Source organism: Haematobia irritans, chromosome 1, assembly GCF_050003625.1.
Source record: "Haematobia irritans isolate KBUSLIRL chromosome 1, ASM5000362v1, whole genome shotgun sequence".
In the NCBI taxonomy this organism is placed as follows: Eukaryota; Metazoa; Arthropoda; class Insecta; order Diptera; family Muscidae; genus Haematobia; species Haematobia irritans.
The window spans coordinates 152,020,459-152,045,845 of record NC_134397.1 but is presented as its reverse complement, the minus strand read 5'-3'; the positions used below and the strand labels follow the sequence as shown (position 1 = coordinate 152,045,845).

Genomic DNA, 25,387 nt, shown 5'->3' with positions numbered 1-25,387 from the left:
GGAGTCAAAAATGATCAATGCACGAAATATAGCACCTGATCAACCGCGAACAACGATATGCGTTTCTTTTCGATCGGTCTTCCAATGACGACACAGCACAATAAATTGTATTTCGGGGGGTCGTAGGGTGCACGGGAAAAAAATTGGTGTTCTGAAATTGCTACAAAACTGGTGGGTGACCGCATCAACTTTTTTTACCTTTAGGCCGTGACCCTATCTGTTGTACACTTAAAATAAGCATGACCAATTCCAAATATTTTGTCTTTACTCTATTGATTTTGGTATTGTTTCCGAACCTAATAAGCGGAGAATTCAAGTAAGGATACTTTTAGAGCACAATTCTCTTTTGAATTTGGGGTTTGCGTACTTGATTCTACACGCAAAGAAAAAAAACGTTTGGAAAACGTGTACCGAAAACGTTTTTCTTTTGTTAGAGTTTTTTGAATTACTTCGAAATGTATACACTTTTATCACGAAAAAAATTCGTTTGTTACAAAATGTTAATTTTTTTAATAAAAAAAGTTATTTTTGAACCAACAACACAGTCCATTTCGTTTATATCAAACACTGTTCTTTTCTGACTTTAGGTCTTTAATAAGACATATTTTACAGTTCAAAATTTAATATACTACAATGTAATGTTGAACATTTTTTCGGAATCTTCCTAACATATCTGGAATATATGTGAAAAAAAAAACTTTGGTCGAAGCAGGGATCGAACCCAACCCTTGGCATGCAAGTCAGACGTAGCAACCACTGCTCCATGGTGCCCAACTAAATGTATTTATCTGTGAAATAAACTTGGTTTAATCGGCTCGTGGGCGCCGCAAGCTATGCTATATAAATATAACTTATATGGGTAATTGTCTATTGATGACAATAACGGCTACATAGCTCAGTGGATAGTGTGTTGGTAGTGTGTTTGTAGTGTGTTTCGATTCTCCGTCCAGGCGAAAGGTAAAAAAAAATTTTAAAAATTTATAAAATCGTATAATTTCTTCTACATTGTTTGTATTACGGAAAAAGGTGCTAAGAACTAAAAAACTTCGTGGAAGTGAGAAAGATGTGAGGGAAAATGCAATTACCCAGAAAAAAATTTTTGGAGTTAGTCTTTATGAAAGTGTTTTTAAATCCTGGAAAAGAAGAAACGTTTAGCACAAAAAGTATATAATTTTTTCCAAATACACTTCCTTTCAATGAAAAGCAAATGAGAAACGAACTTTGTTTGTCTAAAATTTCGTTTGGGAGGAAAGAATTATTTTTTGCGTGTAGGATGCAAATTTAAATTTGTCACTTTTATACCCTCCACCATAGGATGGGGGTATATTAACTTTGTCATTCCGTTTGTAACACAACAAAATATTGCTCTAAGACCCCATAAAGTATATATATTCTGGGTCGTGGTGAAATTCTGAGTCGATCTGAGCATGTCCGTCCGTCCGTCTGTTGAAATCACGCTAACTTCCGAACGAAACAAGCTATCGACTTGAAACTTGGCACAAGTAGTTGTTATTGATGTAGGTCAGATGGTATTGCAAATGGGCCATATCGGTCCACTTTTACTTATAGCCCCCATATAAACGGACCCCCAAATTTGGCTTGCGAGGCCTCTAAGAGAAGCAAATTTCATCCGATCCGGATGAAATTTGGAACATGGTGTTATTATACGGTCTCTAACACCCATGCAAAAATTGGTCCACATCGGTCCATAATTATATATAGCCCCCATATAAACCGATCCCCCGATTTGGCTTGCGAGGTCTCTGAGAGAAGCAAATTTCATCCGATCCGGCTGAAATTTGGTACATGGTGTTAGTATATGGTCTCTAATAACTACGCAAAATTGATCCACATCGGTCCATAATTATATATAGCCCCCATATAAACCGATCCCCCAATTTGGCTTGCGGAGCCTTTAAGAGAAGCAAATTTCATCCGATCCGGCTGAAATTTGGTACATGGTGTTAGTATATAGTCTCTAACAACCATGCAAAAATTGGTCGGTATCGGTCCATAATTATGTATAGGCCCCATATAAACCGATCCCCAGATTTGACCTCCAGAGCCCGTTGTAAGAGCAAAATTCTTCCCATTCGGTTGAAATTTGGTACGTGAAGTTAGTATATGGTATCCAACAACCATGCAGGAATTGGTTCCTATCAGTCCATAATTATATATAGCTCCCATATAAACCGATCCCCAGATTTGACCTCCGGTGCCTTTTGCAGAAGCAAAATTCATCCGATCTGCTTGAAATTTGGTACGTGGTGATAGTATATGATATTTAACAACCATGCCAAAAGTTGTCCATATCAGTCCATAATCATATATAGCCCCATATAACCGATCCCGAGATTTGGTTTTGGAGCCTCTTGGAGAAGCAATTTTCATCCGATTGAGTTGAAATTTGGTACATTGTGCTCATTGGCGTAGCTAGGGGGGTGCTGGGGGGGGGGGCGTAGCCCCCCCCCCCCCAGAATAGTTCTTGCCCCCCAGAATAATCAAAGCTACAGTTGTTTTATATTTTAATTCAAGCTTTGCGATGTGTTTAATCCAATTAAGATTGTGGCAGAGAGAGTATGTTAAGCATATTTTTTAGTATTGATATTTACATTACAACTAAAAACACGAAATAAAAACACTAAAAGGAAACTTGAGACGCACATTTTCAAAAATAGTCAATTTATAAATACGTTGATTAAAATCATAAATCGTCACATGCCCAATTTACCATCTAAAATCGTCAAAATCACGAAAAATCCACAGAGTTGGCACCGCTGCTCTCGACAGTTGCTTCGTTGTATTCTGTTCTCAGAGAATTTTTAAAAACTAATCGAAGATAGACGTTTTATAATATTCAATTTATTTTTTGGCTTTTATTTAATTTTTTATTCTTAGTATTTTTTATACACGATGAATATGTTAAGTTTATGTTTTGCTTTATGATTTCTAGTCCTGTTTTAAAACACACATTTTAAATAAAATTTAAAAATCATATGTTTGTTGTCTTGAATTAAAAATAAATTACAAACAATATTTTTCAAACACATACTTAAAGCAATGCTTTTATTTTTTGTTATATTAAATAATGGTAAGTTGCTATTTGATTATTTATAGCGGTGTCGTGGAACCGGCTCCCACACACAATAAAATATTTTTTGTCTTCAACCATGAAATTAATTGATCTAATTAATTATGCCCTTCACCACTACTGTGGTACAGGGTATAATAAGTTTGTGCATTTGTATATAACGCCAAGAAATAGTGGTCATAGACCCATCTTTTAGTATACCGATCGGGTAAGAATTAAAATCTGAGTCGATTTAGCGATGTCCGTCTGTCTGTCTGTCCGTCCGTCTGTCTGTATATGTAATTTTGTGCACAAAGTACAGCTCGCAATTTAAGTCCAATCGTCCTCAAATTTGGCATAGGGCCGTTTCTTGAGACAGAGACAATTGCTATTGTTTTTGGAAAAAATCGGTTCAGATTTAGATATAGCTGCCATCTACACACAAAAAATTATCACCAAATTTTTTTCAATTAAACATTTAACTGAATTTGGAAACGGATTCAATTAATATGTTAATTGATTCAATTAATTATTTAATCAAATCCGAATAAAAACCAATTAAAAAAATGATTGATATTTGTTACGTTTCCAATTAAAATATTAATTGATTCAATCAATTTGTTAATCAATTCGGAAATAATTTTCAATTACAAACGTGATTGAAAAATTTTCCGTTTCCAATTACACATGTGATTGATCCAATCACCTTTGTGATTGAAATTGAATAATTTTGAGCAATGGAAAGAGCGAAAAGAGAACAAGAGAATGGGTATTTATAAAAAAATGTGTGATGGAGAGATCAGTCTGTGGAAGTAACTCGTAACGAACGGTTGGGTTTTTGTTTTTCGCGTAAATTGAAAAACATGATTGGCGACATTCTGTCTGCTGCATTCAAAATGTGTGCATAAATATTTTCAACGCAACAACAAATCATAGCAAAGGGTTGAAATAAATAAAGTGTGCAACAACAAATGGTCACGTGGTAAACGTTTGAAAAAATATATGAGAGAACGAATTAGAAATTACCTGTGTTTGTGTTTTGTGGTATTGTAAAAATGGAAAACAATCTACGTTTATTGAAGGTAAGACATTGTGAAATGTGAATACCGTTTTCTATTGAAGCCTGTTTACATTAAACAAACTAAAATAATATATTTTTTATTCATTTATTTTAGTGAGCAATTTTATTTCGTGAAATTGGTCAATCAATCAACTCCATCATTTTATCAAATATATAAGAATATAAGAATATGTTAGCAATCAAAAGGTGGGTACCATATTGATCTTTTAAAATTATAATTTTTTCACTCCTAGTTTTCTTAAAACCAAGAGCGGTATGGGTTTGTTGGGTTTTGTTGTTGTTGGGTCTTGAAGTTGCGAAGTAGCGTTGGCATTAGATTGAATTTTTGTTTTACCTGCCTTTTTCAGTTTGAACCCAAGTAGATAGCAGTATATCTGAATGTGTGGAAATTTTGGAAAGGAATTGTACTAAAATTAATTAATTATTACCGAGCTCCTTAATACACCTTTTTATGCTAGAAGACTACAACTGCAAAAGAAGATTATAAATCTGCAACCTGGAACTAAGAATTTAACTTGATATTCTATGCAGGTAAGTTTTACAAAATTAACTTTTAATTGAACAAAATTAAATTCGAATTATACTGTTTACTTTCAGAAAAACTAATTTAGCTTACAGGCTGCTGATTTATTGGAAATCTAGGCGCATTTACATATTAGAAGGAACATGCTGACATGGTTATTATGATAAGGAAGATAATGATTTATATAGTCTATTTTTTTCACCCTATAGTTGTTATTGATAGTAATTGTATGTGTAAGTTATGTTAGAACAAAACACAAATGACAAGAACCAAATTTATTTGTCTATTGCATAATTCAAAAAATAATAAAATATTAAATATGTTTTATAAGGAACACATATTTTCTTTTATTTCAAATAAAACTAAATACGATTTTGGGGGCGCAATATATAAATTTTTTGATTGAAATTTATAGCCAATTTCAATTAATTATTTAATTGAATGAATCAAATAGTTGATTGATTTTTGTCGCGAAATTAATTAAAATTTTAATTGATTCAATTAAAACTGTGATTGAATTTTATGTTAAAAATCAATCACGTTTTTAATTGATTCAATCACACAATTAATTGATTCCGTTACAAAAGTCAATTAAATTTTTAATTGAAAATCGTGTTGGTTTTCAATCAAAATGGGTGATTGATACTATCATTTTCGTGATTGAAGACATTTCAATTAAAAAAATGATTGAATCCGCGATTTTCGTGATTGAAATCAAAAAAATTTTTTTTGTGTGTACGATGTGGTCATAGTTAGCGTGTTTATCAACCGATTTTCTTGAAATACCGTACATCCAAATATTTAATGAATCTCGCAAATCTTGCAAAATATCAGCCAAATCGGTTCAGATTTAGATATAGCTACCATATATATCTTTCGTCCGATTTAGACTCATATGACCACAGAGCCCAAAGTTTACTACCGATCTTCATGAAATTTTGCACAGAGGGTAGAATTGGCATTCTACCAATGCTTGATTGAAATCGATTCAAATTTAGATATAGATCGCATATATATCTTTCGTCCGATTTGAACTTATATGGCCACAAAAGCCAGAGATTTGCCGTGATTTGCTTCAAATTTCGCACAAGGAGTACGTTTAGTAGTATAGGTAATTGTGCCAAATTTGGTTGAAATCGATTCAGATTTAGATATGGCTCCCATATATATCTCCCGTCCGATTTGCACTCATGTGACCAGGGGGGCCAAAGTTATACTCCCATTTACGTGAAATTTCGCATAGATAGCAGAATTATTATTCTAACTATACATGTCAAATTTAGTCAAAATCGGTTCAGATTGTATATAGCTCCCATATATACGTACACCAGAGTTGGGGAAATATGGTCGACTGTTTCATATTTTAGACCCATTTTCAATGGGATTTTCCTCCAATTGACTGGATAGTTTCCACAGAGAATACAAATATGGCCAAAATTCTCACAGCTTACACAAAATTCTGTGATGATTTCCCCATATCTTAGCCATATCCTACACACTGCAATGCCAAAATTTCCACAGAACGGATGAGTTTTAAATAAGGCTCCAAGTCGCCCTACACATATCTTGGCGAGATCTACCCAATATCCTTGTAAAATCGCCACTGCTGAGTAGCAAAAATTGTAAATATTACTCTAATTGTCCTATATCTCGAATACATATGTATCGCCTGAAAAATCATAAATCTCTTTTGTACAATTGCATTAAAATTTCTCTCGCTTCATATTTCCCATATTTTTTACTAACATTGTGTATCATCCCAGGGCGTTAGCCGATTTAAATTTTAATTCTAGAGTTTTTGTAGAAGTACAAAAAATTGTTTCCATTAAAAGTATTTGTATCTGGAAATGCAAACCTTTATATAGCTCCCAGGAAATTTTAAGTAGTTGAGATGGTAACACAAATGTTTGTCTACATAGTGGTGAAGGGTATAATATAGTCGGCTCCGCCCGGCTTTAGACTTTACTTACTGGTTTTTAATTGAAATGTATTCAATCAAAAAAAAAAATGATAGTATCAATCATCAAAGCCAATTAAAAAATTAATTAATACAACTAATTTTTGCGATTGAGTTTTTTGTTTTTGATTGATTTTGCTGCATATTACCTTTAACACCGCAATAAAATTGAGGATGTATAGTTTTATCAATAGGGGTAATTTATCGCTTCGGAAATTTCGACAAAATTTTGAAGGATGTCTGGGGGGGGGCATAGCCCCCCCCAGAGAAAATTTCTAGCTCCGCCAATGATTGTGCTAGTATATGGTCGTTAACAACCATGCCTAACTAGGTCCATATCGGTCTATAGTTATATGTATCCCTCAGATAAATCGATTTCCAATCACACAAACATTGGTCCATATTAAGTTCATAATTGTATATAGCCCCCATATACACTGAAAAAAATATTGTCGTGAGGTCAAAGATTTCATGTCTTCATGACTTTAAAAATTCAGAAAAATTCTTTAAAATTAATGAAATTGTCTTTAAATTTGTTGTCTTTTTGCATCTTGACTACAAAGCAAAACACTTTTTATTAAAGACGTTTTTTACTTGAAACATAGCATAATTTCTACTGGATGTCGAGTCTGAGTTTGGAAAATAAAGTTGTCGTTAACTCGTTTTTAAAGGACTTTGATAGCATATGAAGAAAAATACCTGAAAAAACGAAAAATTAAAATTTGCTTCCTAGAAGCAAGAACACAAAGCCTAAATTTAAAAGAGAATTGTGTCTTAAAAGTATCCTTACTTGTATTCTCTGCTTCTTTGGCTCGGAATTAATACCAAATTTTTTAAAGTAAAGACAAAATCTTTGGATCCGGACATGCTTTTTTTTCAGTGTAAGCGACCCCCATATTTCAATTCTGGCTCTCTACGTACCGTGCAAAAAGTCCACATCGATTAGTAATTATTTGTAGACTTAACTATACATAACTTTTTTGTCTAATATATACCACGTATGGACTAACTCACAATTTAGAAAACGATGTTAAGAAGTTTTAAGATACCACAACCCAAGTAATTCGATTGTGGATGACAGTCTTTCGTAGAAGTTTCTGCGCAATCCATGGTGGAGGGTACATAAGATTCGGCCTGGCCGAACTTACGGCCGTATATACTTGTTTCATATTGTTTTTTATTTACATGTTGTTCATTCTGCTTATATTTTATATTTTGGGTTGTATTTCATATACAGTTCATAGAACATTTCGGAAGTGAAAACTTTGAATACATATTTTTGAAGGCAGTGCTATAAAAAATCTATAAATTTTAAGAATTATCCAAGAAAAAGTTGGGGTAATTGGAAATAATTTGTCAAGACCACCACAGAAAATTTTAATTAAGCCAATGAATAAATCGTAAAGCCAAAAAAGACAAGAGGGGTGTGTTAGTATTTCCCCCAGCTGGTTGAAATAATTGGGGATTAATATTGGTTCCTTTTTTCCTTTTTTCCAAGTGTAATTGCCAAAATATTTCACATTGACATAGTATAGAGAATAAAACACACCCATATTTACTTCAGAATTAAAATATACATCGTCTTTGCCTAAAAACATTAAGATAAGATACAAAAAAAAAAAAAAATAAAATAAAGAAACTCTCATCGTTTTTTTTTTTGCATACCCACTTGCTGAATATGCCTTCATTTGAATTCATTGCGTAAACATAAAACATTTTTACCACCCAACACCCAGTGATTTGAATTTTGTTGTGGTTCGAAATGAGGATATTTTTGTTGTTGTTTATTATTATTTAACTGTCATCTACCAAAGAAATGAAACCAGAAAAAATTAACAGCAATTGTATCATAAAACCAAGCTCTCGAGCTCTCGAACTAAGAACGATGAATATACCCTCAAAAGGTTCACGTCCCATTCAACAATTTGTGCGCTCTGTTTACTTGTCATTGCTGAGTACGTTTTTTTGCGTGGTTTTTGGTTTTATTTCCGTTCGTCGCTCTTTTCCGGTACTTGAGTCATTCATTAAATTTTAAATGATTTTCTTGTTCGAGTAATGTGGGTTAATGTATTTGTGTAAGCGTGAGTATTTCAATGCATATGTGTGCTCGTGTTTCTTTCAATATGTATTAGTATTTGTGTAGCGTGAAGGCAAGGAATATTTGCTCGTAAATAAATAACTGTAATTAAGTTTATTTGGCAAATTGTATACATACATATGCATATATATATTGTGTTATTTCTTTAATGTATTAGTGTGAACTTAAGCAAAAGTAAAATTTTTCAGTGAAGTCAAATCGGGAGACCGGTGTACATGAGGGGTATATCGAACATACCTCTAAATTTTCAATCTTGAAAACATCTAAATTTTCAATTGCAGACAAATCGGAAAAACAATTACTTAGTTAGAGGCCTATATTACATAGGAAAATCGCTTTATAGACACACACTAAAAAAATATTTTCGTAATACTCGTATTAAAGATTACGCAACCTAAATTATAGTATGCGAAACTTACGAAATATTAAGGAAAAATTTCTTTAAAATAATGAAATTTTAATTAAAATAAAGTTTATAATCTTTGCTTCAAAAATTGTTTTCATTAAATTTAGGACATACATTTTGTGAATTTGCGTCCCTCCATTAAAGTCGCATGTCTGTGAACTAAGGCTAATTTTCCTTAAAGTAAAAAAACACATGTTTGATTTAAAGAAATGGTCCCTAAATTAACTGAAATTTTGAAACTATAGATATAAGATAAAAACGCTTCAAATATAGGCTAAGACTTATTTTGAAAATTTAGCGTATTTAGTTCAAAGTCTATTTTGGAATTAAGAAAGCATTTTTTACTTTAAAGTGTCCGTTATAATTTGGATTTTTAAATTGGTATTTGTTTGTACGTGAGTACACGGACGAAAAAGAGTGTTTTTCATAAGTTTGGGTGTAAAAGTTACATGTTTGGAACTCAAATTTATTATGTATATTATGTTCATAAATATTATAAACTAGCATAACATATTTGGGACATATATGTTAATATGTTAAAACATATTATGTTTGGGACATAAACTGTTTGTAAATATAATATGCTTAGATGCAAACATATATTAGATGGGAAATAGCCTATAAACATATATGTGTTTAGAAAGAGATACCTAGACAGTGGCGCCTTAAAAATATATCCACACAAAGAAAATTTCATTAAATAGTTTTCTACCAATGTATGCCTAAGATGAAACATAATATGTTTGAACACTACAAACAATATTTTGTTTGGACGAATCCTGAAAACATATATGCTTAAAGCAAAATATGTTTGGGGTATATGTTACCGAAGCGATTATATTTGAGGGTGTACTTTTATTAATAAACCGCCAAAAGAGAAGGAAAATTTGATAAATGAAATATGTATCCTAATTTTAATTTTATTGGTCCTTGATTTAAAGCCAGATAGGTCGCTAAAAAATTTCTTTATTTTGAAGAAGCCGCATCTTTGGCTCGGAATCAATACCAAATTCCTTAAGGGAAGATCAAAATCTTTGGATCCAATAAACTTTTTTTGAGTGCAGAGAAGGAATATGATCACCACAAAACATATTTTTGAAAAGCAAGTTTGTTATTTTTAGACGGAGAACATGTAACGTGATTGTCGCTATATTATTTTCTCGGAAGTTATGTATCTGATTTCAGTAACCATGTATATATTTGACGAGAAAAGAACAATATACAATGTTTCCCGACCAAAAAATAACTTTTTCTTCTCTAAACATGTTTGAGGTGATCATATTCCTTCTCTGCGTGTATGGTGACTACACCAAAACATGGATCAAATCGGCTAAAACTTGTCTTATCCAGAATCCCAGAAGTGAAGTAGTCATATTTCTCTATTTAGCCCTTATTTCTAATTTCAGGCAAATCGTATACAAATTGTGACGTCTAGACGATCAAGAAACCAAAACGGGTTTCGGTTTATATTGAGGTTATATCAAAACGTGGACCAATATAACCCATTTTCTTGACTTGAGATAGATTATAAAATCGGAAATCGATATTATAAGATGCATATTGTTCCAAATCGATTTTTTGGAAAAAATCTGTAACTTTTAAATGAATAAAAATATCAGCAAATTTCTTTCTTGGTAAAACTCTTGATGTTTTGATAGATTTTGAAAATAGGTGTTTTATGTATTTTTCTATAGAAATAAAATTTTGACAAAATTTTCTATAGAAATAAAATTTCGACAAAAATTTCAAGTAGATATAAATATTTCAAAAATTTTCTATAGAACTCAAATTTTGACAAAATTTTCCATAGAAATAAACTTTTGACAAAATTTTCCATTGAAATAAAATTTTGACAAAATTTTCCATAGAAATAAAATTTTGACAAAATTTTCTATAGAAATAAAATTTGACAAAATTTTCTATAGAAATAAATTTAAATTTATAGAAATAAAATTTTGACAAAATTTTCTATAGAAATAAAATTTTGACAAAATTTTCTATCGAAATAAAATTTTTACAAAATTTTCTATAGAAATAAAAGTTTTGACAAAATTTTCTATAGAAATAAAATTTTGACAAAATTTTCTATAGAAATAAAATGTTGACAAAATTTTCTATAGAAATAAAATTTTGACAAAATTTTCTATAGAAATAAAATTTTGACAAATTTTTCTATAGAAATAACATTTTGACAAACTTTTTTATAGAAATAAAATTTTGACAAACTTTTTTATAGAAATAAAATTTTGACAACATTTTCTATAGCAATAAAAGTTTTGACAAAATGTTCTATAGAAATAAAATTTTGACAAAATTTTCTATAGAAATAAAATTTAACAAAATTTTCTATAGCAATAAAATTTTGACAAAATTTTCTATAGCAATAAAAGTTTTGACAAAATTTTCTATAGAAATAAAATTTTGACAAAATTTTCTATAAAAATAAAACGTTGACAAAATTTTCTATAGAAATAAAATTTTGACAAAATTTTCTATAGAAATAAAATTTTGACACAATTTTCTAGAGAAATAAAAGTTTGACACAATTTTCTATGGAAATAAAAGTTTGACACAATTTTCTATGGAAATAAAATTTTGACAAAATTTTCCATAGAAATAAAATTTTGACAAAATTTTCTATAGAAAAAAAATTGTAAAAATTTTCTATAGAAAAAAAATTGACAAAATTTTCTATAGAAATAAATTTAAATTTATAGAAATTTTGACACAATTTTCTATGGAAATAAAAGTTTGACACAATTTTCTATGGAAATAAAATTTAACAAAATTTTCTATAGCAATAAAATTTTGACAAAATTTTCTATAGAAATAAAATTTTGACAAAATTTTCTATAGAAATAAAATTTAACAAAATTTTCTATAGCAATAAAATTTTGACAAAATTTTCTATAGCAATAAAAGTTTTGACAAAATTTTCTATAGAAATAAAATTTTGACAAAATTTTCTATAAAAATAAAACGTTGACAAAATTTTCTATAGAAATAAAATTTTGACAAAATTTTCTATAGAAATAAAATTTTGACACAATTTTCTAGAGAAATAAAAGTTTGACACAATTTTCTATGGAAATAAAAGTTTGACACAATTTTCTATGGAAATAAAATTTTGACAAAATTTTCCATAGAAATAAAATTTTGACAAAATTTTCTATAGAAAAAAAATTGTAAAAATTTTCTATAGAAAAAAAATTGACAAAATTTTCTATAGAAATAAATTTAAATTTATAGAAATTTTGACACAATTTTCTATGGAAATAAATTTAAATTTATAGAAATTTTGACACAATTTTCTAGAGAAATAAAATTTTGACAAAATTTTCTATAGAAATAAAATTTTGACAAAATTTTCTATAGAAATAAAATTTTGACAAAATTTTCTATACAAATAAAAGATTTGACAAAATTTTCTATAGAAATAAAATTGTGACAAAATTTTCTATAGAAATAAAAGTTTGACACAATTTTCTATAGAAATAAAAGTTTTGACAAAATTTTCTATAGAAATAAATTTTTGACAAAATTTTCTATAGAAATAAGATTTTGACAAAATTTTCTATAAAAAAAAAATTTGACAAAATTTTCTATAGAAATAAAATTTTGACAAAATTTTCTATAGAAATAAAATGTTGACAAAATTTTCTATGGAAATAAAATTTTGAAAAAATTTTGTATAGAAATAAAATTTTGGAAAAAAATTTTTGTTTGATAGTTTTTTTGGTAGATTATTTTTGGCTCGAGAGGCAACCGTGGTTGCAGAGACCGAACGGCTTTCCCCGTGGTAGTGAAACCACTTAGAGAAACTTCGAAACACTCAGAAATGTCACTACATACAAAAAAATTTCACGAAAAATTTTCCAATTAAAATTTTAATTGAGTTTTAAAAAATATTCAATTAAAAATTTAATCGATTCAACAAATTTTTTAATTGAAACAAAAATCAATCACAAAAATAATAGTATCAATTAATTTTTTAATTGGATCAATTAACTTTTTAATTGGCCTTCAATTATTTTTTTAATTGATACTATCATTTCTGTGATTAAAGACATTTCAATTAAAAATTAATTGGATCAACTAATTTCGTGATTGAATCAGAAAAAAAATTTTTTGTGTGTAGTGTTACTGGCGTTGGGTCGAAACTGGGTTTGAACCCATGACCCTGTGTATTCAAGGTGTATATATATTCTGGCTCGTGGTAAAAATCTGAGCTGATATAGCGATGTCCGTCCGTTCGTCCGCTGAAATGATGCTAACATTCGAAGAAAGACACTATCGACCTGAAACTTGGCACAAGTAGTTGTTATTGGTGTTTGATTGAAATTTTAATTAATTGGAAATATTTTGCTATTTCAGCGTATGGTAACTTCCAAAATACTCTTTGGTATTTTTTTCGGTACAATCTAATTAACACAAGAGTTTATAAAATTTGGTTGAAACTCTAATGAATAAATATAATTTTTGGGAGGAAAATAAGAGGAGTATATTTCTCAAGATGACGATGACAGAATTGACAATTTTATTCATTGAATAAGTGGGACGTATATCATAAACCAAATGTATGGAAACAAGTAAATAAGGTCGACAGTACAGACGGGACGATTCTTATCTACCTTCCTACATAGATCGTATTCAAAATGTACACAATACACAACACACCCCATCAAAATACTCAATATTGGTAGCTAGATTGAAATTTTTTATTATAATTTTTTTTTTGGAAAATCATGCTCACGACCAAGACTTCTTGTACGAAGTTTTTGAAAATCTATTACAATTTCAGTTGAGGTATTTTGATCAAATCGGATTTTCACACACCGATTTGTATAGCAATATTTTAGTCGAACAGCAATTCAATACCGAGCAGCAAATATTTATAAAATTTCCAATATTATAGATGTTCCTTACATAATAAATTACAAAACGAGCTCTTTAAAAAATGGACCCAAATTTGAATATACTCCCAAATATTTTGTTAGGCCAATATTGCCATAGACATTTTGCATAGCCTAAAGTGTCCATAGACTTTTGCCAACATTTTGTCTGGTGAAAAATGGTTAGAACAAGTAACTACTTTTCTTGGAATATTTATTTAATGCGGTTGGTTCTCTTTTGCTTTTTACTCATTGCAAGACAGCCTTAGCCAAATTACGCCAATTTTTTTATATAGATAGTCATTTGAAATAGGCACCCATGGCACCAAACCTAATGCTCTGGGTAATATGGTCTCCGTTTTTTTTCTGTTTGACTATGGTGCCAGTGCCAGTTTCATATATATTTTTTTGTTACTTTGCTTGTGGTTTCAATTTCATTTTGGAGCTTCATTTTGCTTTGCCCATGACATGATATCAAAATAAATAATTATCCCAAAAAGTACACTTTGAAATATTTTTTCTGAGTAAATAAATTCTCGCCATATTTGGCGAGGGAGACTGTTTTTTGTTTTCTTTTCTAACTGTAGCCGCTGTAAATGTTTTTGGGGTTTTCTTGTTTGTTTAGCGTCTGACGAGATATCATGAAACGAAAATTGTGGATGAGTTGAAAGCTTTAGATGGGTAGCAAATTTTCCAATGATATACTTACGGTTGACAAAATTGCCAATTAAATTACAATTTTCTTTGGAACTTACCTAAAAAGAAAGAAAACAAATATCTAATTATACAAATATTTTTAAAACATTGAAAATTAATATGTATCAAAAATTGAGAGTTGGTAGAATTTAAGCTTTCGCTTGCTCGATTTCGATTTATTTCTTCAGATGTGATGCTAGTTCAGTATTTCGCATTTCTTTAAAAAATAAGAAAAACTTAAAAAATAGTTTTTCTTAATTGTTTGAATTTTACCTCTCATAAAAACGTTTTACAAATATTTGACTGCGAATAAATTTTCCATCCTTTTGTTTGTCCTTCCTGTATTTTATATACAGTAAAATAAAGAAAAATTATTTTTTTATATCCTAAACCACATAGTCAGGATATAATAAATTTGTGTACAACATTTATCTACCAGCAATATTGATTTTAGACCCTATAAAGTATATACCGATCGGCTCAGAATCATCTCCTGAGTCAATCTACCCCTTGGTGCTTGTCCGTGTGTCCATGTATTTGTTGTTCGAATGTCGCAATTATTAAGCGATTTTGGCGAAAATTTGGTACATGGCGTTTCCTGGCACAAGGACGAATACTATTGAATTTGCAAAAAATCGGATCAAATTTAGATATAGCTCAAATATATATGTATCGCCCGATTTTCCAAAATTTTACCATAGGTTAGGTTAGTTATAGTAGCAGCCCAATATTTCAGGCTCATTTAGACTATTCAGCCCATTGTGATACCAGTGGTGAACTTCTCTCTTATCACTGATTGCTGACTGATTCTATGTTTAGCTCAATGACAAGGGATGCTCTAAGACCCCGTAAAGTATATATATTCTGGGTCGTGGTGAAACTCTGAGTCGATCTAAGCATGTCCGTCCGTCCATCTGTTAAAACAAGCTATCAACTTGAAACCTGGCACAAGTAGTTGCTATTGATGTAGGTCGGATGGTATTGCAAATGGGCCATATCGGCCCACTTTTACGTATAGCCCCATTATAAAGAGAAGCAAATATCATCCGACCCAGCTGAAAAAAATGGTCCACATCGGTCCATAATTATATATAGCCCCCATATAAACCGATCCCAAGATTTGGCTTGCGGAGACAAGCAAATTTCATCCGATCCGGCTGAAATTTAGTACATGGTGTTAGTATATGGTCTCTAACAACCATGCAGGTATTCGTATCAGTCCATAATTATATATTGCCCCAATATAGACCGATCCCAAAATTTGGTTTTGGAGCCCCTTGGAGGAACAAATTTCATCCGGGTCAGTTGAAATTTGGTACATAGTGCTAGTATATGACCGTTAACAACCATGCCTAACTAGGTCCATATCGGTCTATAGTTATATATAGCCTTCAGATAAATCGATCACAATTCACACAAAAATTGGTCCATATCAAGTTCATAATTGTATATAGGACCCATATAAGCGACCCCCATATTCTGGCTCTTTAAGTACCATGCTGCAAAAGTCCATATCGATACACAATTATTTGTTGACTTACCTACACGGATGAAAAAGACTGTTTTTCATATGTTTGGCTATAAACATTATATGTTTGGAACACAAATTTTTAAACACAATATTTTTGAGTGCAAGCATATAATGTTCATAAACTAGCATAACATGTTTGGGACATATATGTTAATATGTTAGAACATATTATGTTTGGGACATAAAATGTTTGTAAATATAATATGCTTGGATGCAAACATATATTAATTTAGAAATAGCCTATAAACATATATGTGTTTAGTAGCTTGGAGCGCTATTTAACAGGGAGCGATATTGAATTAAGTTGGTGGTTGTTGCTTGTTATTACAAAATTAACATTTTATTTTTCCTTGGGCGATCAATTGCCCAAGCTACTTCTTTGATCCTTACAAACTGTGTGGTCCGCTGTTCGAATCCCCGTCCGGCAAAAGGTAAAATTAAAATAAAAAAAAATTATACAATTGAATAATTTCTTCTACAATGTGTGTATTACAGAAAAAGGTGCTAAGAACTAAAAAATCTCGTGGAAGTCAGAAAGATGTGGGGGAATATACAATTAGGCAGAAACAAAATTTTGAGCATTCAGGTCGAAAACCTATGTTTTTAGCACCTATATTACCTGTTTATTTTCATAATTCATTATGATTGTAAATATATAAATAAATAAATAAAATTTTGAGCACAATATTGTTTGGGAGAATTTTTTTTAAGCATATAATATTTTTGGGTGCAAAATGCTTCCAAACATATTATATGTTCACATAATAACATATTGTTTTTTGGAAGACAACATTATTGAATTTGGATGCAAAAATACAAAATGTTTGGAACTTCGACTACCCAAACATATATTGTTTAGACCAATATGCTTTCAAAAATATTATATATTGGAAGAGATCAAACATATAAATGTTTGGGCAATACCCAAAAATGTATATGCTTGAAGCAAAAAATGTTTGGGAGTATATGTTACAGAAGCGATTTTTTGTGAGCGTGTATACATACCTTTTTTGTCTAATATATACCACGTATGGACTAACTCACAATTTAGAAAGCGACGTTAAGAAGTTTTAAGATACCTTTCCATCGGTAAGTATTACAACAATCCAAGTAATTACATTGTGGATGACAGTCTTTCCTAGAAGTTTCTACGCAATCCATGGTGGAGGGTACATAAGATTCGGCCAGGCCGAACTTACGGCCGTATATACTTGTTTTAAACTCAAGTTTTTCATATTTTTAAGCGGCAATTTAAACATTTGTATTTCAAATAGGGTAAACACGGCGTAAGAATTATTGAAATGGTACAAATTATTCACAGTTTGTCGAAAAAATGCTAAATCCAATTTAGGAAAATTGCGAAGTTTTGAAAATATTTGAGGTCAAACGTTTTAGACTAGCGTCAGGGTGCATTAAAAATCATAAAACACAAAATATCACAATTTTTCTCTTTTTTTTTTTGAATTCGGATCACACCTTAACAAGCGATGCAAATTGAGTGAAACCGCTGATGAAATTGTGGACATCCGTCCTATAACAAGCCTATCTTCAATTCATCGCTTCTGCGCCAATTTAGCACCACATCCGGATCCCAAAAGAACATTTTTACTACTTTTTAGGCGACACTTTTTTTGCTGGGTAATTCAGTAGTTTCAGGTTTAGGGTATGATGTTATCGGCCACACCCGACTTTCTACTTTACTTACTTGTTATACCCACCACCATAAAATGGTGACGGGGTATAATAAGTTTGACATTCCGTTTGAAACACATCGAAATATCGATTTCCGACACATTCTAAGACGATATAAGAATGTCCGTCTGTCTCTCTGTTGTAATCACGCTACAGTCTTCAATAATATAGCTACACTGTTAGAAAAATATGTTTTTCGTATGTTCCGATATAAACAAAATGTGTTTCTGGCACAATTTTTAAACACAATATATTTAACTGCAAACATGTAATGTTCCTAAACCAACACTAAATGTTTGGGACACATAAGTTAATATGTTAGAATATATTATGTTTGGGGCATGAATGTTTTATAAAAATAATGTGTGTGAATGTAAACATATATAAATTTACAAATTTCGAGTGAACATATATATGTTGTGATATTTTATTCAGAGAGCGACAGAGAGAGAGAGAGAGAGAGAGAGAGAGAGTATAAAGAAAGAAATAGAGATGGAAACCGGGAGGGTTGACGAAAGATATCAACATAACACAGCGAGAGAATGAAAAGAGAGCAATTTCTGTGAAACCGCTTGTATGTTGCTTCGGAAAACTGTTTTGTGATAAGGCAAAAAATTGTATATGCTTAAGTTTATATATTATTTAATTTGAATATTATAATGAGTATTCAGAGTAAAGAGAATAGACATTCGGAACCAAGAGAATAGACATGTGAAAAAAACAAGTAAGTAAAGTAGAAAGTCGGGCGGGGCCGACTATATCATACCCTAAACCACCATTACAGAATTAGTAATCATAAGCATTTGTGGGGTAACATATAGGTCTGGGAGATAAACCGCAGTTGCATATTTAAGAAAATTAAGGGGTACATGTCTATGGGTGCTTTGTGTATTTCTGTGGAATTTTTTCTCAAGATTTTATTTCTATAGAATTTATTGTCAAAATTTTATTTCTATAGAAAAACCCTACATATAGGGAATTTCCCCTACTTCTAGCAACACTGGCTGTGTTGATATTGCACCTACGGAGTTAGTATGCCACTAATATTGAGCCCATTATTAAAACAGAGAAAATCGTTAAATTAGTGTGGGTAATAAATACAAATTTGTAAAAATCGAGCAATATTCTTATGTAAGAGCTACAAGTACGTATAAGTACCATCGGCAAGTACATCAAAATTTGAAATTTGAGTAACATTGGTTAATAAATAAGAGTACTATGGCCAAATTTGGGAAAATCGAGCGATGCATATATATGGAAGCTATATCTAAATCTGAACCAATTTGCATATTATTTTGCGGGTTTGATTAATACCACAAAAGGTTACCTTGTGCAAGATTTGAGTAAGATCAGTTAAGAAATGAGGCCTGTATGGTCAAACATAAGGTTATTAGGGGCCAATTTTTCAAAATCGGGCTATACATATATATGGGAGCTATATCTAAATCTGAACCGATTTCGATGATTTTTTGCATATATAGTTAGTGCTATAGAAGACTACATTTAGCCAAATTTGGGTAAGATCGGTTAATAAATAAGGGTTCTATGGCCAAATTTGGGATAATCGGGCTATACATATATATGGGAGCTATATCTAAATCTGAACCGATTTCGATGATTTTTTGCATATATAGTTAGTGCTATAGAAGACTACATTTAGCCAAATTTGGGTAAGATCGGTTAATAAATAAGGGTGCTATGGCCAAATTTGGGATAATCGGGCTATACATATATATGGGAGCTATATCTAAATCTGAACCGATTTCGATGATTTTTTGCATATATAGTTAGTGCTATAGAAGATTATATTTAGCCAACTTTGAGTAAGATCGGTTGATAAATAAAGGTTTTGTGGCCAAATTTGGGAAAATCGGGCGATACATATATATGAGAGCTATATCTAAGTCTGAACCGATTTGGATGAAATTTTGCAGACTTGAAGGGCGATGAAAAAGATTACCTTTTGCCAAATTTGGTGACGATCCGTTTGAAAAAACGCGCAACGTGACCCCATTTGTCGAAATAGGGCGAAACATTTATATGGGAGCTATATCTAAATTTGATCCGATTTCTTCCAAATTCAATAGCGTTCGTCCTTGTGCGCAAAAAACTCCCTGTACCAAATTTCATCAAAATCGGTTAATAATTGCGACTGGAACCCTGTGAACAACAAATACATGGACAGACGGACGGACACCAAGCGCTAGATCGACTCAGGAGGTGATTCTGAGTCGATCGGTATATATTTTATGGGGTCTAAAATCAATATTTCTGGTAGGCACATTTTTTGGCCGATCAAACTTATTATACCCTGACCACTATGTGGTTTAGGGTATAAAAACAGCATGAGAGCAGCGTTTTATGTATGTGTGGACATGTTTCATTTTGACATTATGGGCACTATTTTTTTTTTGGTTCGTTAAAAGAAATCGGAGCGTATGCTAACCACTGCTCCACGTGGCCAACAAATGTATGTTTCTGTTAAATAATGTTATGTTTGCATGGGCTCGTGGGCGCTGCAAACTATGCTATATAAATATAACTTATAACGATAATTGTCTATTGGTGACTATAACAGCTACGTAGCCCAGTGGTAGTGTGTTGGCTTACAAATTGCATGGTTCCCGGTTCGATTTTCCGTCCAGGCGAAAGGTAAAATTTAAAAAAAAAAATTATAAAATTGAATAATTTCTTCAACATTATTTGTATTACAGAAAAAGGTGCCAAGAACTAAAAATTTCGTGGAAGTGAAAATTATGTGAGGGAATGAGCACAATCTTCTTGGGGAGAAAATTCTTCCAAGCATATAATATGTTTGGGCTCAAAATGCTTCCAAACACATAATATGTTCACATAAAACAAACATAATAATGTTTCGGCAATATCCAATAATATATGTGCTTCCAGCAAAATATGTTTGGAACATATGTTAGAGAATCGATTTTTTTTGTATCGTCCTCAAATTTGGCACAGAATCGTCTTTTGTCTGCACGCAGTTTTTGATATAGCCCCCGGCACTCGGATTTGGGGTCTAGATTCTATAACTACAAATAGATGTACTAAATATTGTGTGTATCCTTCCATGTTTTTGGCAGAGCCCCCATTAGACCTATCTCCCGATTTAATTCCTAGGGTCTAGAAATTGTAATTTTTATCCGATTTGCCACAAATTGAAAATATACTGGAATTTTGGACCCACAAAAAAGTGTGTAGTGATTTAGTTTTTATCGGTCCATTTGGCAAGGCCTCCATATAGACCGATTTCAAATCTTGAGGGTACAAAATGTGTACTGGTCATGAAAATTGCTTGAAACTGAATGTAGAATTTCCAGATTTTACTTCTCGTAATCATTTAAATAATCGGGGTAAAAATCTACAGATTTTAGATTTCAAATCAAGACGTTATTTAATCAATTTCTTGCACACTTACAAGATATGTTTATGATTCCTCTAAAACTTAAACCAAAAAATGGTCCTTATAAATGCAGAATCTGATCTAGTCTTCATAGGTAAAATCTTTATATTTATCTTCGCTAAGTGTACTGGTTGAACTGATCTGCTTGGGAAAATATCTGTCACCAAACCCCGCTAAAATTTTCAAAGGAAACTATATTTATTTATATTTGATTCATGGTGGTAGGTATTTAAGATTCGGCCAGGCCGAATTTACTGCTGTATATACTTGTTTTTATATCACCACAACGAAACTTCTTGTGATGCAATAATTAAGTCCATCTCTAGAAGAGCATTTTTGTATTGTACTTCAAAAGTAATGATTTAGGAAGAACTTCCAAATTTTTTTGCTGGGTTGTGAAGTGAAAATTATGACTTGAAAAAAATTTGTACGTCAAGATTTAGTTAAAGCTCACATTTGAAATATTAACTTATTTTTTAATGTATTGGCATTTTCATCAAGATTTGACAAATTTGCGCAACATATTAACTTCTGCTTTAAAGAGTTTATTTCTTTTTTATATCAAAGGTATGAGCTTCGATGGAATATAAAAGAGATGACATAAAAAACAATCAATCTATCAATAAACATTTTTCGTATTTTAATTACTATCAAAAAACTCATTGCATTAAAATTTCTACAATTCATTAATTGATGTACAGAAATTAAATGAAATTGAAAATTCACCATACACATTTCAATAACATTAAAACATTTCGAAAGTATTCAATGCCAACCGCATTCCACTTTTTGCCAATTATAATGAAATCTGAGTACAACTCGAGGCAATCTTTACAAAAACCACCATAACCAAATACTTAGCGGGAATCAGAAAAAAAAACAGTCCTTCCCTCTGTCTCTCACTCACTCCCTTTCGCTTTCACCGTAGGGAAAAAAATTGAAGGGCCCTATAGAAATAAAAGTCGTCAATCATCAAATGTCATACAACATGAACTTGGTTGATAGGGGAGAAGGGGGAAAATGCTGAAAATCCATCATTAATTGAACAAATGGAATAAATGTTGAGCAATGCTTTGCTTGGGTAGCTCAAATATCGATGGTAAAAATTCGTACATTTCAACTGGGATGTTATAAAATCGTTAGCTAAAGGGTGATTTGTTAAGAGCTTGATAACTTTTTTTTTTAAAAAAACGCATAAAATTTGCAAAATCTCATCGGTTCTTTATTTGAAACGTTAGATTGGTCCATGACATTTACTTTTTGAAGATAATTTCATTTAAATGTTGACCGCGGCTGCGTCTTAGGTGGTCCATTCGGAAAGTCCAATTTTGGGCAACTTTTTCGAGCATTTCGGCCGGAATAGCCCGAATTTCTTCGGAAATGTTGTCTTCCAAAGCTGGAATAGTTGCTGGCTTATTTCTGTAGACTTTAGACTTGACGTAGCCCCACAAAAAATAGTCTAAAGGCGTCAAATCGCATGATCTTGGTGGCCAACTAACCGGTCCATTTCTTGAGATGAATTGTTCTCCGAAGTTTTCCCTCAAAATGGCCATAGAATCGCGAGCTGTGTGGCATGTAGCGCCATCTTGTTGAAACCACATGTCAACCAAGTTCAGTTCTTCCATTTTTGGCAACAAAAAGTTTGTTAGCATCGAACGATAGCGATCGCCATTCACCGTAACGTTGCGTCCAACAGCATCTTTGAAAAAATACGGTCCAATGATTCCACCAGCGTACAAACCACACCAAACAGTGAATTTTTCGGGATGCATGGGCAGTTCTTGAACGGCTTCTGGTTGCTCTTCACTCCAAATGCGGCAATTTTGCTTATTTACGTAGCCATTCAACCAGAAATGAGCCTCATCGCTGAACAAAATTTGTCGATAAAAAAGCGGATTTTCTGCCAACTTTTCTAGGGCCCATTCACTGAAAATTCGACGTTGTGGCAGATCGTAAGTCTATTCATGATGAAATGTCAAAGCATACTGAGCATCTTTCTCTTTGACACCATGTCTGAAATCCCACGTGATCTGTCAATGATGACAAAAAAGGAAACAAGACTTTCATCGAAATCCCCCTTGAAAATAAAAGGCATGTGGTACTTATGTTTATTAAGTAGACGCTATTGATTGCATTCGTGGAAGCAAAATTGGTATTTGCTGGCCTCAGGCTAAATTGTTTAACCAAAATGGCAGCATTCACGAAATTGACGAAACAAGCTACAGTGAAATGTAATGCAAATATTGGTGAGCTTGTCATAAGGATATTTTCTTCTTGGCCGATTAGTAGCACATTGTAAAGAATTATGGCAATACATTGAAAAGGAAAATAATATATGCTATATATGCTTGTCGACAGTGAACAAACAGCAAATCGAAAGCAAGAAAAACTAATTAAATATTTTTATACCCTCCACCATAGGATGGGGGTATATTAACTTTGTCATTCCGTTTGTATCACATCGAAATATTGCTCTAAGACCCCATAAAGTATATATATTCTGGGTCGTGGTGAAATTCTGAGTCGATCTGAGCATGTCCGTCCGTCCGTCCGTCTGTTGAAATCACGCTAACTTCCGACCGAAACATGCTATCGACTTGAAACTTGGCACAAGTAGTTGTTATTGATGTAGGTCGGATGGTATTGCAAATGGGCCATATAGGTCCACTTTTACGTATAGCCCCCATATAAACGGACCCCCAAATTTGGCTTGCGATTGCTCCAAGAGAAGCAAATTTCATCCGATCCGGCTGAAATTTGGTACATGGTGTTAGTATTTGGTCTCTAACAACCATGAAATATTAGTCCATATCGGTCCACTTTTACTTATAGCCCCCATATAAACGGACCCCCCAAATTTGGCTTGCGATTGCTCTAAGAGAAGCAAATTTCATCCGATCCGGCTGAAATTTGGTACATGGTGTTGGTATATGGTCTCTAATACCCGTGCAAAAATTGGTCCACATCGGTCTATAATTATATATAGCCCCCATATAAACCGATCACCCGATTTGGCTTGCGGAGCCTCTAAGAGAAGCAAATTTCATCCGATTAGGCTGAAATTTGGTACATGGTATTGGTATATGTTCTCTAATGACCATGCAAAAATTGGTCCACATCGGCCCATAATTATATATAGGCCCCATATAAACCGATCCCCAGATTTGACCTCCGGAGCTTCGTAGAGGAGCAAAAGTCATCCGATCCGGTTGAAATTTGGTACGTGGTGTTAGTATATTGTCCCTAACAACCATGCCAAAATTGGTCCATATCGGTCCATAATTATATATAGCCCCCATGTAAGCCGATCCCCAGATTTGACCTCCGGAGCCTCTTAGAGGAGCAAAATTCATCCGATTCGGTTGAAATTTGGTACGTGGTGTTGGTATATGTTCTCTAATGACCATGCAAAAATTGGTCCACATCGGCCCATAATAATATATATAGGCCCCATATAAACCGATCCCCAGATTTGACCTCCGGAGCTTCTTAGAGGAGCAAAAGTCATCCGATCCGATTGAAATTTGGTACGTGGTGTTAGTATATTGTCTCTAACAACCATGCCAAAATTGGTCCATATCGGTCCATAATTATATATAGCCCCCATGTAAGCCGATCCCCAGATTTGACCTCCGGAGCCTCTTAGAGGAGCAAAATTCATCCGACTCGGTTGAAATTTGGTACGTGGTGTTAGTATATGGTCTCTAACAACCATGCAAGAATTGTTCCATTTCGGTCCATAATTATATATAGCCCCCATATAAATCGATCCCCAGATTTGACCTCCGGAGCTTCTTAGAGGAGCAAAAGTCATCCGATCCGATTGAAATTTGGTACGTGGTGTTAGTATATTGTCTCTAACAACCATGCCAAAATTGGTCCATATCGGTCCATAATTATATATAGCCCCCATGTAAGCCGATCCCCAGATTTGACCTCCGGAGCCTCTTAGAGGAGCAAAATTCATCCGACTCGGTTGAAATTTGGTACGTGGTGTTAGTATATGGTCTCTAACAACCATGCAAG

The 25,387-nt window shown here is 32.3% G+C and overlaps 1 protein-coding gene and 1 long non-coding RNA gene across 2 annotated transcripts in view; one reads left to right on the top strand and one right to left on the bottom strand.

The window, feature by feature from the left end:
* The window catches only part of LOC142222025 (uncharacterized), a 681,854-nt gene that overhangs the window by 65,208 nt on the left and 591,259 nt on the right, over positions 1 to 25,387 (bottom strand). The gene's annotated exons all lie outside the window — the stretch shown is intronic.
* On the top strand, positions 4,543 to 5,008 carry LOC142242800 (uncharacterized). The gene is made up of 2 exons (XR_012724197.1): positions 4,543 to 4,682; positions 4,749 to 5,008. It is a non-coding gene; the product is annotated as an uncharacterized LOC142242800 (long non-coding RNA).